At 43.5% G+C, this 11,973-nt stretch overlaps 1 pseudogene; it reads left to right on the top strand.

The window, feature by feature from the left end:
• Window positions 1-1,316: 1,316 nt before the first annotated feature.
• Window positions 1,317-2,012, top strand: LOC147679566 (GTP-binding nuclear protein Ran pseudogene; annotated as a pseudogene).
• The last annotated feature ends 9,961 nt before the right edge of the window (window positions 2,013-11,973 follow it).

Here is an 11,973-nt window from a genome sequence, read left to right as displayed (position 1 = left end):
TCGCAATGCCACCAGCTACTAAATAGGGGCAATGTAATCCAGCGATATACCTGCCCAGTAAGTCAATCTATGGCTGGGCCGTAATTGAGTCGATGTATGATCACCCCGAGGTAACTAGGGGGAGTCATCGCACCAACGCAGCGGGAACTCCAATGTAAATGAAGTGGTAGCGTCTGTTAGGGAGAATATTTCAGATTTTTTCCAATCGACCAGTCCAGAGAAGGCGCCAAATCGCACCACTTCTCTTATAAAAGGAGGAAGTTAGGACCGGCTCCCAGACGAACAGAAGGATGTCGTCTGATTATAATGATGCGAGTAAGGGACCCTGTTGAAATCCTATTCCCCGCTGAAGGTGACGTTCCTGCAGATGCTGCACCAGTGGGTCCATCGCAATGATAAAAAGCAGGGGTGAAAGTGGGCAGCCCTGTCTGGTACCCCACGTCAACGCAAATCTTTTAGATAATCCCAAATGTATATGTAGTTGTGCGACTAGATTGGTGTATAGAAGGTGGACCAAGGACCGTAAATTTTGAGGGAAGCCAAGTTTGCCTAATGCTGCATGCAAGTACTCCCACTCAAGGGAATCAAATGCTTTCTCTGCATCTAATAATATCGCCTCAGCTGGAAGCGCAGGGTTAATCTGATTAATGACTGCAAACAGTGTACGTAGATTTACCGAAGTCAACCGGTTCGGCATGAATTCTGACTGGAAAGGGGATATATTCTGCCCAATTATGACTGAAATACGAGTGGCCAATACTTAAGCAAGTATTTTGTAATCCTGATTTAACAGGGACAATGGCCTGTAAGAGGCACAGTTGTCAGACATCTTCTCCGGCTTCAAGAGTAAAGTTACTATCGCCCTGCGCATACTGAGGGGCAGCTCACCAGATAAACCTCCAGTAATTCCGGAACAAGTTGCGTCTTATAAAACGCGCCTGTGACTCTTGATGTGACGTCAAACATGATAATGGCACACTGGGCTTGGATATAGTAGCCATCTCGAAGGCCGCCAAACTTCTCCTGGCCGGCGGTGTCCCAGACGTTGAACTTGATGGGGCCTCGGTTCGTGTGGAAGACGAGAGGGTGGACCTCGACTCCGAGCGTGGCCACATACTTCTTCTCGAACTCGCCGGTCAAGTGGCGCTTGACGAAGGTGGTCTTGCCGGTGCCTCCATCCCCGACTAAGACGAGCTTGAACTGAACCTGCGGATCTCCCTGGGAAGCCATGGTGTGCGGAGGGGGGATCTTCCAGAAGAGTCTGTGCTGCTGCAAAATGGCGGAAGCGCGATTCAAAAAAAAAAAAAAAAAAAAATGTTCCTAATTGGCATCGGGACTTGGTGCGAGTGTGCGAAAACATCCCCATCGTGCTGTGTGGCAACAAAGTGGATATCAAAGACAGGAAAGTGAAGGCAAAGTCCATAGTCTTCCACAGGAAGAAGAACCTCCAGTACTACGACATTTCCGCAAAAAGTAATTACAACTTTGAGAAGCCCTTCCTTTGGCTTGCAAGAAAATTAATCGGCGATCCCAATTTGGAGTTTGTAGCAATGCCTGCTCTTGCACCACCTGAAGTTGTAATGGACCCAGCATTGGCAGCACAATACGAGCAAGATTTACAGATTGCCCAGACCACTGCATTGCCAGATGAGGACGATGATCTGTGAGCAAAGCTGGAGCCCAGCGTCAGAAGTTTAGTTTTATAGGCAACTGTCCTGTGATGTCGATGGTGCAGCGTGTTTGCCACTTTATTATCTAGCTGAGCAGAACATGTGCTTTAATCTTTGGGATGCGGAAGGAGATGAGTGGGCTTCGGAGTGAATGTGGCAGTAAAAATTAATTCCTTCATATTTTGGACCTGCGTATTTAGCTGTTTTGGACTGCAATTACTTTATCCTCACGTTTCGAATCTAATTTAAAGACTGCTACAGTCGCATCACATTCAGTGGTGAACCCTGTTACTGTCGTTCCCGTTCCTTTTCGTTTAGACCATAATAAAGTTGTATTACAAATACCCCCAAAAAAACAAAAAAAAAACAACAAAAAAACGCGCCTGTGAGGTCATTGGTGCCTGTGGCCCGTGAGCCATCCAACCTATCTATAGCCTCAATAATCTCTCATGGTGCTCCAGTCGTCCATGCATGCCATTCATCCATGCACCCACTTCGTCAAATGGAGCATCTATGGCCTTGAAGCCATCACGCAGTTCGGCCATGACGGCAACGGTTCCCTCCAATGCCATGCCGCCAGCTCCCGGGACATCAGCACGCTCAGAGAGGTCACCATGTGGTGCTTTGTCTCCGCCTTCCTTCCCAGGGCTCTTGGAAGTCTCAAAAGCGAGCTGACGTTGCTTAGGGTCACTACGACCCATGTTGATCAATCAGGCACTACTGCGAAATAAAGTTTAAAATATTCCAGCCAGACAGTAGTGTGAGGCACGATGCGCAGGGGGGCTGCCTCAAACTCCACTGTTCAAGATTCTGGGTGTGGGTGGTAAGCATGTTCCTCACTTCGCTGCACCAGTCCCTCCAATTATGATCATGGCCCCTCTTCTACTCTATTGCACTGCCTCCAGATGTTGCACTCCGTATTTTCACCTGCAGCAAGGGGGTCATATGAGTGTGCATCTCCCCGGGGTCCCTCGCAAGTGTCCAACATCCCCATTAGGGATATACAGGAAGCTGATCTCAGCCGCAATCCATACGATGTGCCCGCCTCACTAAAAGTGCATATTCGATCTATGGGGAAGGAGGGGGGCTTCACACCCATGCTCTAAACTCACCGACACCTCCCGGCACAGGATTTAAGTAATGGTGGTCCCTCGCGGTGACTATGGGATAGGCCGCGGCTCCCCGGGCTTGATTGTCTCCCGCAGCCGCTCCTGGCGACAGCAGCTACACCTTCAGGCTCGCCCGCCACCCCTGAGATCACGGGGCCTTCGAGGACGGTGTCAGGCCATTGCGAGGCCCCAGGTGTTACGGGGCGTTTTCACTGGCCCCACTACTCTCCACTCTATTGCACTGCCTCCAGATGTTGCACTCCGTATTTTCACCTGCAGCAAGGGGGTCATATGAGTGTGCATCTCCCCGGGGTCCCTCGCAAGTGTCCAACATCCCCATTAGGGACATACAGGAAGCTGATCCCAGCCACAATCCATACGATGTGCCCGCCTCACTAAAAGTGCATATTCGATCTATGGGGAAGGAGGGGGGCTTCACACCCATGCTCTAAACTCACCGACACCTCCCGGAACAGGATTTAAGTAATGGTGGTCCCTCGCAGTGACTATGGGATAGGCCGCGGCTCCCCGGGCTTGATTGTCTCCCGCAGCCGCTCCCGGCGACAGCAGCTACACCTTCAGGCTCGCCCGCCACCCCTGAGATCACGGGGCCTTCGAGGACGCTGTCAGGCCATTGCGAGGCCCCAGGTGTTACCGGGCGTTTTCACTGGCCCCACTACTCTCCACACATGCCTGCGAGCCTCAGCCCACCGGCGCCGCTTTCAAGGATTTAGTTTGCCACAAAAATGCATCTTAGGGCTGCTTCGTAGGCGCGGTAGCTTGGGAGCTTCTTCGTCAGGAAACCATCTTGGTGCTCGACCAGGCCACTGCCCCGGGAAGGTGTTATACATTAAAAAGATTAATGTAGTATTCCTACTAACATTTAAACCATTTTATGGAAACTTTAACCCACTGAAGGGATCATATTTACTGTTCTAACTCCTAAACAAAATAAAACAGACAAGAGCTATAAACAAATGATATATTACGTTTACTTTTCACATAAAAAAATAACAAGATTTCCCTAAATATTATACTTAACAAACAATAAACACTTAAATCATAATAAATAAATACTAAACATAACTATTTAAATATTTAAAAATAAATAGCAATCTAAAATTAAATACAAATTACATTTAAATTTAATGAAGATATTTTATACCATATTTTAATATTTTCAGAAAAAAACCCTCAATGTTGTAGTGTAGTTCCTATTTTCCCTATAGGCCCTGCACATTGGAATAGCATAAACAGCAGTGTAGACGTAGGACTGAGGTCTTCTAGGTCTCTACTGACTATGTTAGACTTAATTTAGGTTTGCGCCAGCTAGCTCAGAGGTCACTGGAAACTTTCTTGAATGAATAGGAAGGGATCACCTTCCCTGGCTCAGACAAGGGATTCAGCTTTCGACAACTGCATAAACATGACAACTTTGCTCCCTCAGAATAAGAGTAAATCTCTAGAGTCGTGTGAAAACAATAGACAGCTATTTCACTCAGTCAGATGTGCGTTCTTAGTTTCACCAGAGTGCAGAGAAGAGAGAGACGGGCGTTTTCAATAAAAGGTATTATTTATTGAGCAGTCTTCCTTCTCATGCAAGAGAAATGAATTGCCACAATTGCAATACTTAATATAAGGTAAAGTACGTACAGTAAAAGGAGTATTATGAAATAATACTATAAAAGCATGGATATGGTTTCTTAGCCATAAGATACTTTAAAATGCATTAAATATATACATACATATATACATAGGCTGACGTGCTAAACTGGTGCTTCTAAAATACGCCTACCCCGGTGTACCTGACCTAAGCCTAATACGTGGGAAGGAGTAAGTAAGTAAGTTTAAGTTAAGTTGGTTTTGCCAAGAATCTGATTCAAGAATTCTCTCTAAGGGTTTAATCAGCACTGTACCTTGGGAATAAAATGTAGGAGGTCTGGTATCTCTCTCTCAGGACTCGATATGCCACTCACCTGCAAGGGTAGGCTGGAAACGCCTTACCAAACATTGGGCGCCATGTAGTGTAGTTCCTATTTTCCCTATAGGCCCTGTGCATTGGAATAACATAAACAGCAGTGTAGACGTAGGACTGAGGTCTTCTATGTCTCTACTGACTATGTTAAACTTAATTTAGGTTTGCGCCAGCTAGCTTAGAGGTCACTGGAAACCTTCTTGAATGAACAGGAAGGGATCAGCTTCCCTGGCTCAGACAAGAAGGGATTCAGCTTCCGACAACCGCATAAACATGACAACTTTGCTCCCTCAGAATAAGAGTAAATCTCTAGAGTCGTGTGAAAGCAATAGACCGCTATTTCACTCAGTCAGATGTGCGTTCTTAGTTTCACCAGAGTGCAGAGAAGAGAGAGATGGGCGTTTTCAATAAAAGGTATTATTTATTGAGCAGTCTTCCTTCTCATGCAAGAGAAATGAATTGCCACAATTGCAATACTTAATATAAAGTAAAGTACGTACAGTAAAAGGAGTATTATGAAATAATACTGTAAAAGCATGGATATGGTTTCTTAGCCATAAGATACTTTAAAATGGATAAAATATATTCATACATATATACATAGGCTAACGTGCTCAACTTGTGCTTCTAAAATACGCCTACCCCGGTGTACCTGACCTAAGCCTAATACGTGGGAAGGAGTAAGTAAGTAAGTTTAAGTTAAGTTGGTTTTGCCAAGAATCTGATTCAAGAATTCCCTCTAAGAGTTTAGTCAGCACTGTACCTTGGGAATAGAATGTAGGAGGTCTGGTATCTCTCTCTCAGGACTCGATATGCCAGTCACCCGCAAGGGTAGGCTGGAAACGCCGGAGCTGGATTTTCTCAGCAGGAGAAAAGACAGCGTCTTTCTCAGCGCGTCAAAGAGGAGGGGAAGCGTCCGTGGGCTCTTCGCATCTGCTGGGCTCTCGGCAAGTAGATTAGCTGCTCTGCTCTAAAACCACCACCGTGTGTTTGCTTAAGGCAACGTTGGTATATTTATACCTGAAAGGTGCCAAGTTTGACGTAAGGTTTGGACATGAGACGTCAATAAAGATGTCACTAAGAACTGGCCGTTCTTACAGTGCTTGCAGGAGTTCTATTACAAATCAAAACAAAGCACATGGAGATTTCCCAGGTTGCTGGAGGTTTGGTGTGTTGAAAGAACTCGTTATGCTTTCAAAGAATCTAAGGAAGTAGCTTTTGCCGTGTCTTGGACTGCAAGGGCGATTTACTGAAATATGGATCTGACTTTTATTCCGTTATAGGGATATTCTTGATTATAGCCGTGTAAGGGCATAAAATAGTAATATTGATACTGGTTCCTAGATAAAAACACAATAATGTAATGTGTTTGAAAATATTCTTATTAATATATTAACGTATACATAACATTTCATAACAATCATACATTTTTAATACATAAGTATAAATACAAATTGTACATTTAAAAAAATCAAAACTACCAAAAGTATTCCAACATATGTTTATATAATATTTAAACAACCAAATACAAGATTTAGATATATTTAAACATGAATTAATAAACATACTTAAAATTGAATTTAACACCAAAAACAATGAACATTTTCAAAAATATTCATTTTAATATTGAATGCATATATATTCAATAAAAAATATTTTTATAACTCCGACTTCAATATGTATATTTGCAATTCTCCCAACCCTTTCCCCAATAAATAAAAACCATAATAACAAAATATTCAAACCATAAACATTTAAACAATTCGATAAAAAAATACGAAACTAGAAATTAAAAAAACAATACAACACAAAATCAATTACACCAATACTGATACCAACAACTTTACAGATATTAAAGAAATTATAAATATTAGAATAACATTACATACAGTGATATTTTTAACACTATTATAAACTACACAAAAAAATTATATTCTTGTCTGCAATATTCCTACTAACTATATTTTTTACATCACAATATGCTTGCGGCAGTATTCTGATCTCACAGTATTAAAAACATGATAATTTGTCCAAACACTGTTTATCAGCCAGTCTGCCTGAGACCCCGTAGGCTTTCTTTTTTTGGTGTAATAAGCTTTATTTGACAAAAAAATACAACATACAGCATATAGCGAAACAATATTAAGAATAATTAATATATGAGGTATAAAATAAGCCATAAAACAAAGTAGAAAGCTGTTTACTATTTTTAGAATTATAAGGAAAAGAAGGGGGAGGGAAGAGGAAAGGGGTAGAAACAAAATATACTCTACAGCTGAGGATCAAATATAAATAAATACACATCAGGACCAAATGGAATATAGATGATATGTTCATATAATATCACAATGAAGAATATTCTAAAGAGAAAATAGGCAAAGAAATAGAAAAAGAAAATCACGGAGGCTGGAAATCTTCAGAACGATTACGTGATGCCTGAGTACTAGAAATCTTATTTAAATAAACAGTTAGTGGTAACCAAAATGTATGTATCTCTGTTTCTCTGTGGATTATGACAGGATGCATAAGCAATATCCAACATATGATAATGGCATAGAGTGTTCCACCAAGATTTGATTGAGAGTTTGTTTTGTTTAAGTGTAATCTGCTGAAAGGCTAAGGCTAACATGAGGTCAAACAACCCTCGTTCATGAGACAATAAACCAAGTGATTCTGATAAACTTCCTGTGAAGAGAAGAATATGTGATAAAGAAGTATGAAGATTAAAAATAATTGAAATCCTAGACCAAATGTGTGACCAAAAGATGCCATAAAAAAAGGAGGTGACATAGATCAGCAAATGAGTGGTCAGAAGACCAGCAAGACTAGTTATCAGAGTGTGTAAAATTGGCAATGGAGATGAGTCTGTGATAAAGAAAAAATATAGATTGAGTAGAAGATGTAGATCTAGACATTTTTAACGATCTGGTCCAGATCTTGCTCCAGAAATCAGTGCTCCATTCACAACCCAAGCCCATCTCTCACACAAACTCCACCTTAGTCTTGACTCATTCCGGATCAACTGAGTTGAAAAATGTATAAATGAGAGAGGCCTTTGGAGATAACGACAAAATCTTTATAAGCGGGTCTTACATAGACAAGGAGTCTTCAGGGGGAAGAGAATAAAAAAAATGTTTCCATCAGTAACAAGAATTTACGCCAAAACAAATGTGGACACTGAAAAGTGGTTTGGAACTGGGAAAAGATCAAGGAGAAAGACCATCAAACATGTCTTGAATCCAAATGATACCCTTAGAACTCCAAAAGCTCCAAAATAAGGGGTCTATTTTTAATGATGAGAAGGCGATTGTGCCAAAGAGGAGTACGTAAGAATGCGTTCCTAGAGCAAATCTTTGGCTGACAATGCGGTCATTACAATGAGCAGGTGTGTTTAAATAGTGGAAGAGACTTGAGACTAGTTTTGGCAGTAAAAGCGAGAATCTCTGGGATAGAGAAAGGAGAGAAAAGGCAGCCTTCAATATCAACCCATGAAGGAGTAGGAGAGGAGATGCCTGTATGAAGCCAGTAAGAAGCCTGCTTAAGACAAAAAGCTTTATGATACAATCTAAAGTTTGGGAAATTCAGACTTCCAATAGATTTTAACGTACTGAAATGGGATAAAGAAAATCTGGATTTTTTACTATTCCATAAAAATATACAAAGAAGAGAGTCCTGCTTTTTAAGTAAAAATAGGGTATATGAAGTGGGAGCATTGAAAGTACATATACCAATATACAAGTGAGCATCATCTTGATAGAATCCAGGCGTCCCCACCAGGAAAGGAAGAGGGGGTTTCAGGAGGAAAGTAGTTTGGAAACCTGATCAAGGACTTCTTTCATATTTATTGTGGTTGAGTCTGAAATAGAGTTGGTAAACCATATGCCTAGGTATTTAATTTTAGAAGTATTCCAATGGAAACCCATTAAGTCAAAATGATATTTAGAACAAAAACCCAGTAGGCTTTCAAAATAAAACAAAGAGCCTGAAATGAAGGTCAGTCAAAGCACACAATGGGAAGCCATTTCAAGGCTGCCTGTGTACTATCTCCCAATGTTTAAATAAAAAGTGAAACTAGGAGGAAAATGTCTGCATGCACCATACATGCACAAGATCTGGGTGATCATGTTCAATTGGATACTTTAACATTAGACAAACAAGGGCCAATAGCATTATCTGGTGATCTCCTGAGGTCTAGTAAAAAAAAGTGGGTGAATTTATAGTTTTATTAAAAAGCACGCAATGGATTAGGTGTTCCTGTCAATAAAGGGTTCACCTTTCTCCAGAAATGCGCTTATTGTGCACATGAAAAATGCCATCCACTCACAGTGTGGGAAGCCAAAGGCCAAAGTGGGCTGATTCAGCGTCTCATAATGTATGCTATAGTGGGTGCAAGCAAAATGTTAAAGACAACTGAACAAGCCAATGGATGTAGAGGGCTGACAAAAACCGCCTGTCTGCATGTATAACATGTAATATTTTTTCTTAAAAACAATAGTCTGGTAAGACAGCTAAAGCTGTGAGACAGCTAAAGCTGTCTCAAAGGTAAACATAAAATAACACTGGTCACTTTCCCACCTGGGACTGAATCAGATTGAATTTGAACTAATAAAGCACAGACATTCACAAACATATTGTTTCTTTGGTGCTAGAAAATACAGCTGCAAGAGTCCCAGATAGACTGCCAGGAAATTTGTACTTGTTTGTTAAGACAATTCAAGAGTTTTCAGGTCTTTTTTAAAGACCAAGGACTCCGTTAATGGGTCTAGTAATTCAAGGTCTTGAAGATACTGTTAACAGATGGGAGGATATCACCAGGAGTCAGATAAATCGGCACATTAAATCAGATTTAACACATGCAATATTCATATTTATTCCCCAATTTTATTAAGTTTTCACCAAGAGATTTTGGATGCTAGGATCAGTTGGAGTCCCCATAGAATCTATACAGACCTGTAGTGTTTCTGCATTACCCTTTTTTTTTTTTTGTAAGACGTTTATTAGTAGTATATAGAGCAGTACACAATGCGGAGCTTACAACCCTTGGGGCCGGCTGAAACTCTTCAGTGCATGGTAAGAAAGATAAAACAAAAGAAAGGTACACATCTCTTCCGACCGTAACATCAGGATAAATGACATTAATTGCATCATTCGCATGACGCATGCTCATAGTTCAATTTTACATTCAAATGAGGTCTTGTTTTATCTTTTTATAAGTAAAGAATTTAACTCTGTAAACTTAACAGTTCTTATCGGTTTGTCCCAGATAGTTGGCTGTGCCATCAGGTAACATTCCGGTTTCCACTGTACAAAAACTCATGATGTTCACGGACAGACCCTGTAAGTGTGTCTTTTGGATAGGATTAGTTATTACACGTGTTCAATCTATCCGCATCGTGATTCACACCACCTACTCAGAGCGGTAAATCTCCACTGATTATCAATGTAGTGGGTGATGTGCAACATGGATAAATAGTATAGCCTAATTGTATACTGGGGAGATGCAACTTCCTTCAGGCCTTGCAGCCATAAGGCTCGAGCAGTGTCGCTCCTTGTTAATGCAACTTTGTGCTAGTCATTCGTGCCCCCATTTGTAGGGATATGTGGTCTCAGGGGATCATGTTTTGGCGTTCTGTGGGAGGTGGCATGTAATTTTGTTCATATGTGTGCCCACCTCATGTCTAGCTGACTTGGTGTGGCATCGACCGAAATGTCGTACATTCCGGGGGGCCGAGTAGGGTGTGCCTTTAGACCCCTGAGACATTACATTCTTCATCGTGGCTTGAATGGTAGTGATGACTTGCCATACCCATTCCCTAAACCATATTCACTCGGGGGGCAACAATAAGTCCCCAGGTATGCAATCATCCATGGAGTAACATTACGGACTTGCCAGGCATCTGTGTGTGCATCCCGAGTGAAACGTTCAAGGACGAAAAGGCTACATATGAGAGATAAGAAACAAGGAAGCACGCAACGTGAATGGACGCCTCGGGGTAGAGCTCCGCTCCGAGCTCCCCTTCCCGGCGTAATTATCCGGTGAAACACATCCGAAACCGGCCGAAAACCGACGGCGCAGCAGTGGGACTTCATCCTCCACCTCTCTGCCGACTTTGAGGGCGATCGGCGCACATACACCGCACCGAGGGCTACGACTTGCCGGAGCCGCCCAGGCTACGTCCGAATCCGGCTGGGGGATTACGCCAGGCCGAGGCTTCGCCAAGTGTCTTAGGCCTCACTCCGTGGCCTACCTGCGACCCTTTTGCATGCAGCTGGCGCACTAGCGGTCTGCCTGAGACAAGACCGGGCGCGGGATCACTGCCGGGGGCGACCCAGGGACAGGCCCCCGCAGCCCCCACTGGCCAGTTGAGAACACGCCGGGGCCCACCGCAGAATAACAACCAGGCCAAACACAGACCGCGCGAAGCGGGCCCTGGACTTCCCCCATTGTCTGACCCAGGCGAGGCGCTTTACACCAGGCCTCTGAGCTGCAGTGGCGGGCTGCGACGGATGTCTACTGGGCCCAGAACTCGAACCGGAGCGGGGGCAGGCGGCCCCAATTCAAAGGGTAAAATGGACAAAACGGGGAAGGGCCCGACCCAGACCAGACAGCGGCGTAACTGGACACCATGTTAGCAGCCATGGAGAGACTTGAGGAGTCCATTCAGCTGACCCGCACGTCCCTAGCCACGAAGATAGACAGCGTGGCCATAGACCTGACTCATTTGCGGGCGGATCATAAGAAACTGTCGGAGCGGACCACAACTCTGGAAGGCGATCTACGAACGCTCAAGCCTCAGGCAGATCAGTCCCATAAACAGATACAGGACCTGCTCAACAGGGTGGAATTTCTCGAGGACAGGGCGGAAGATGCGGAAGGCAGGGCACGGCGGAACAACGTACGCCTAGTGGGGGTCCCGGAGAAATGGGAAGGGCGCACCCCTGAAGTGCACATGGAACAGTGGCTGAGAGACCTGCTGCCGGAGGGGTCGTTGTCCCCACACTTTGTGATTGATCGGGCACACAGAGTCCCCACCAAACCATTGGCGACAGGGTCTAATCCCAGACCCATGCTGATCCGTCTCCTGAACTACCGGGACAGGGACACGATCCTGAGAGAAACACTCAAACTCAATGAGATTCGCATTGATAATGCGACTGTGATGTTCTTCCCGGACTACACAATACAGGTACAACGTCATCGCCATTCATTTTTCGAAGT

The sequence above is a fragment of the Lissotriton vulgaris genome, chromosome 11 (genome assembly GCF_964263255.1).
Source record: "Lissotriton vulgaris chromosome 11, aLisVul1.2, whole genome shotgun sequence".
Taxonomy (NCBI): domain Eukaryota; kingdom Metazoa; phylum Chordata; class Amphibia; order Caudata; family Salamandridae; genus Lissotriton; species Lissotriton vulgaris.
Note: the sequence above shows the minus strand (reverse complement) of the source record. Positions and strands in the feature narration are given on the sequence as shown.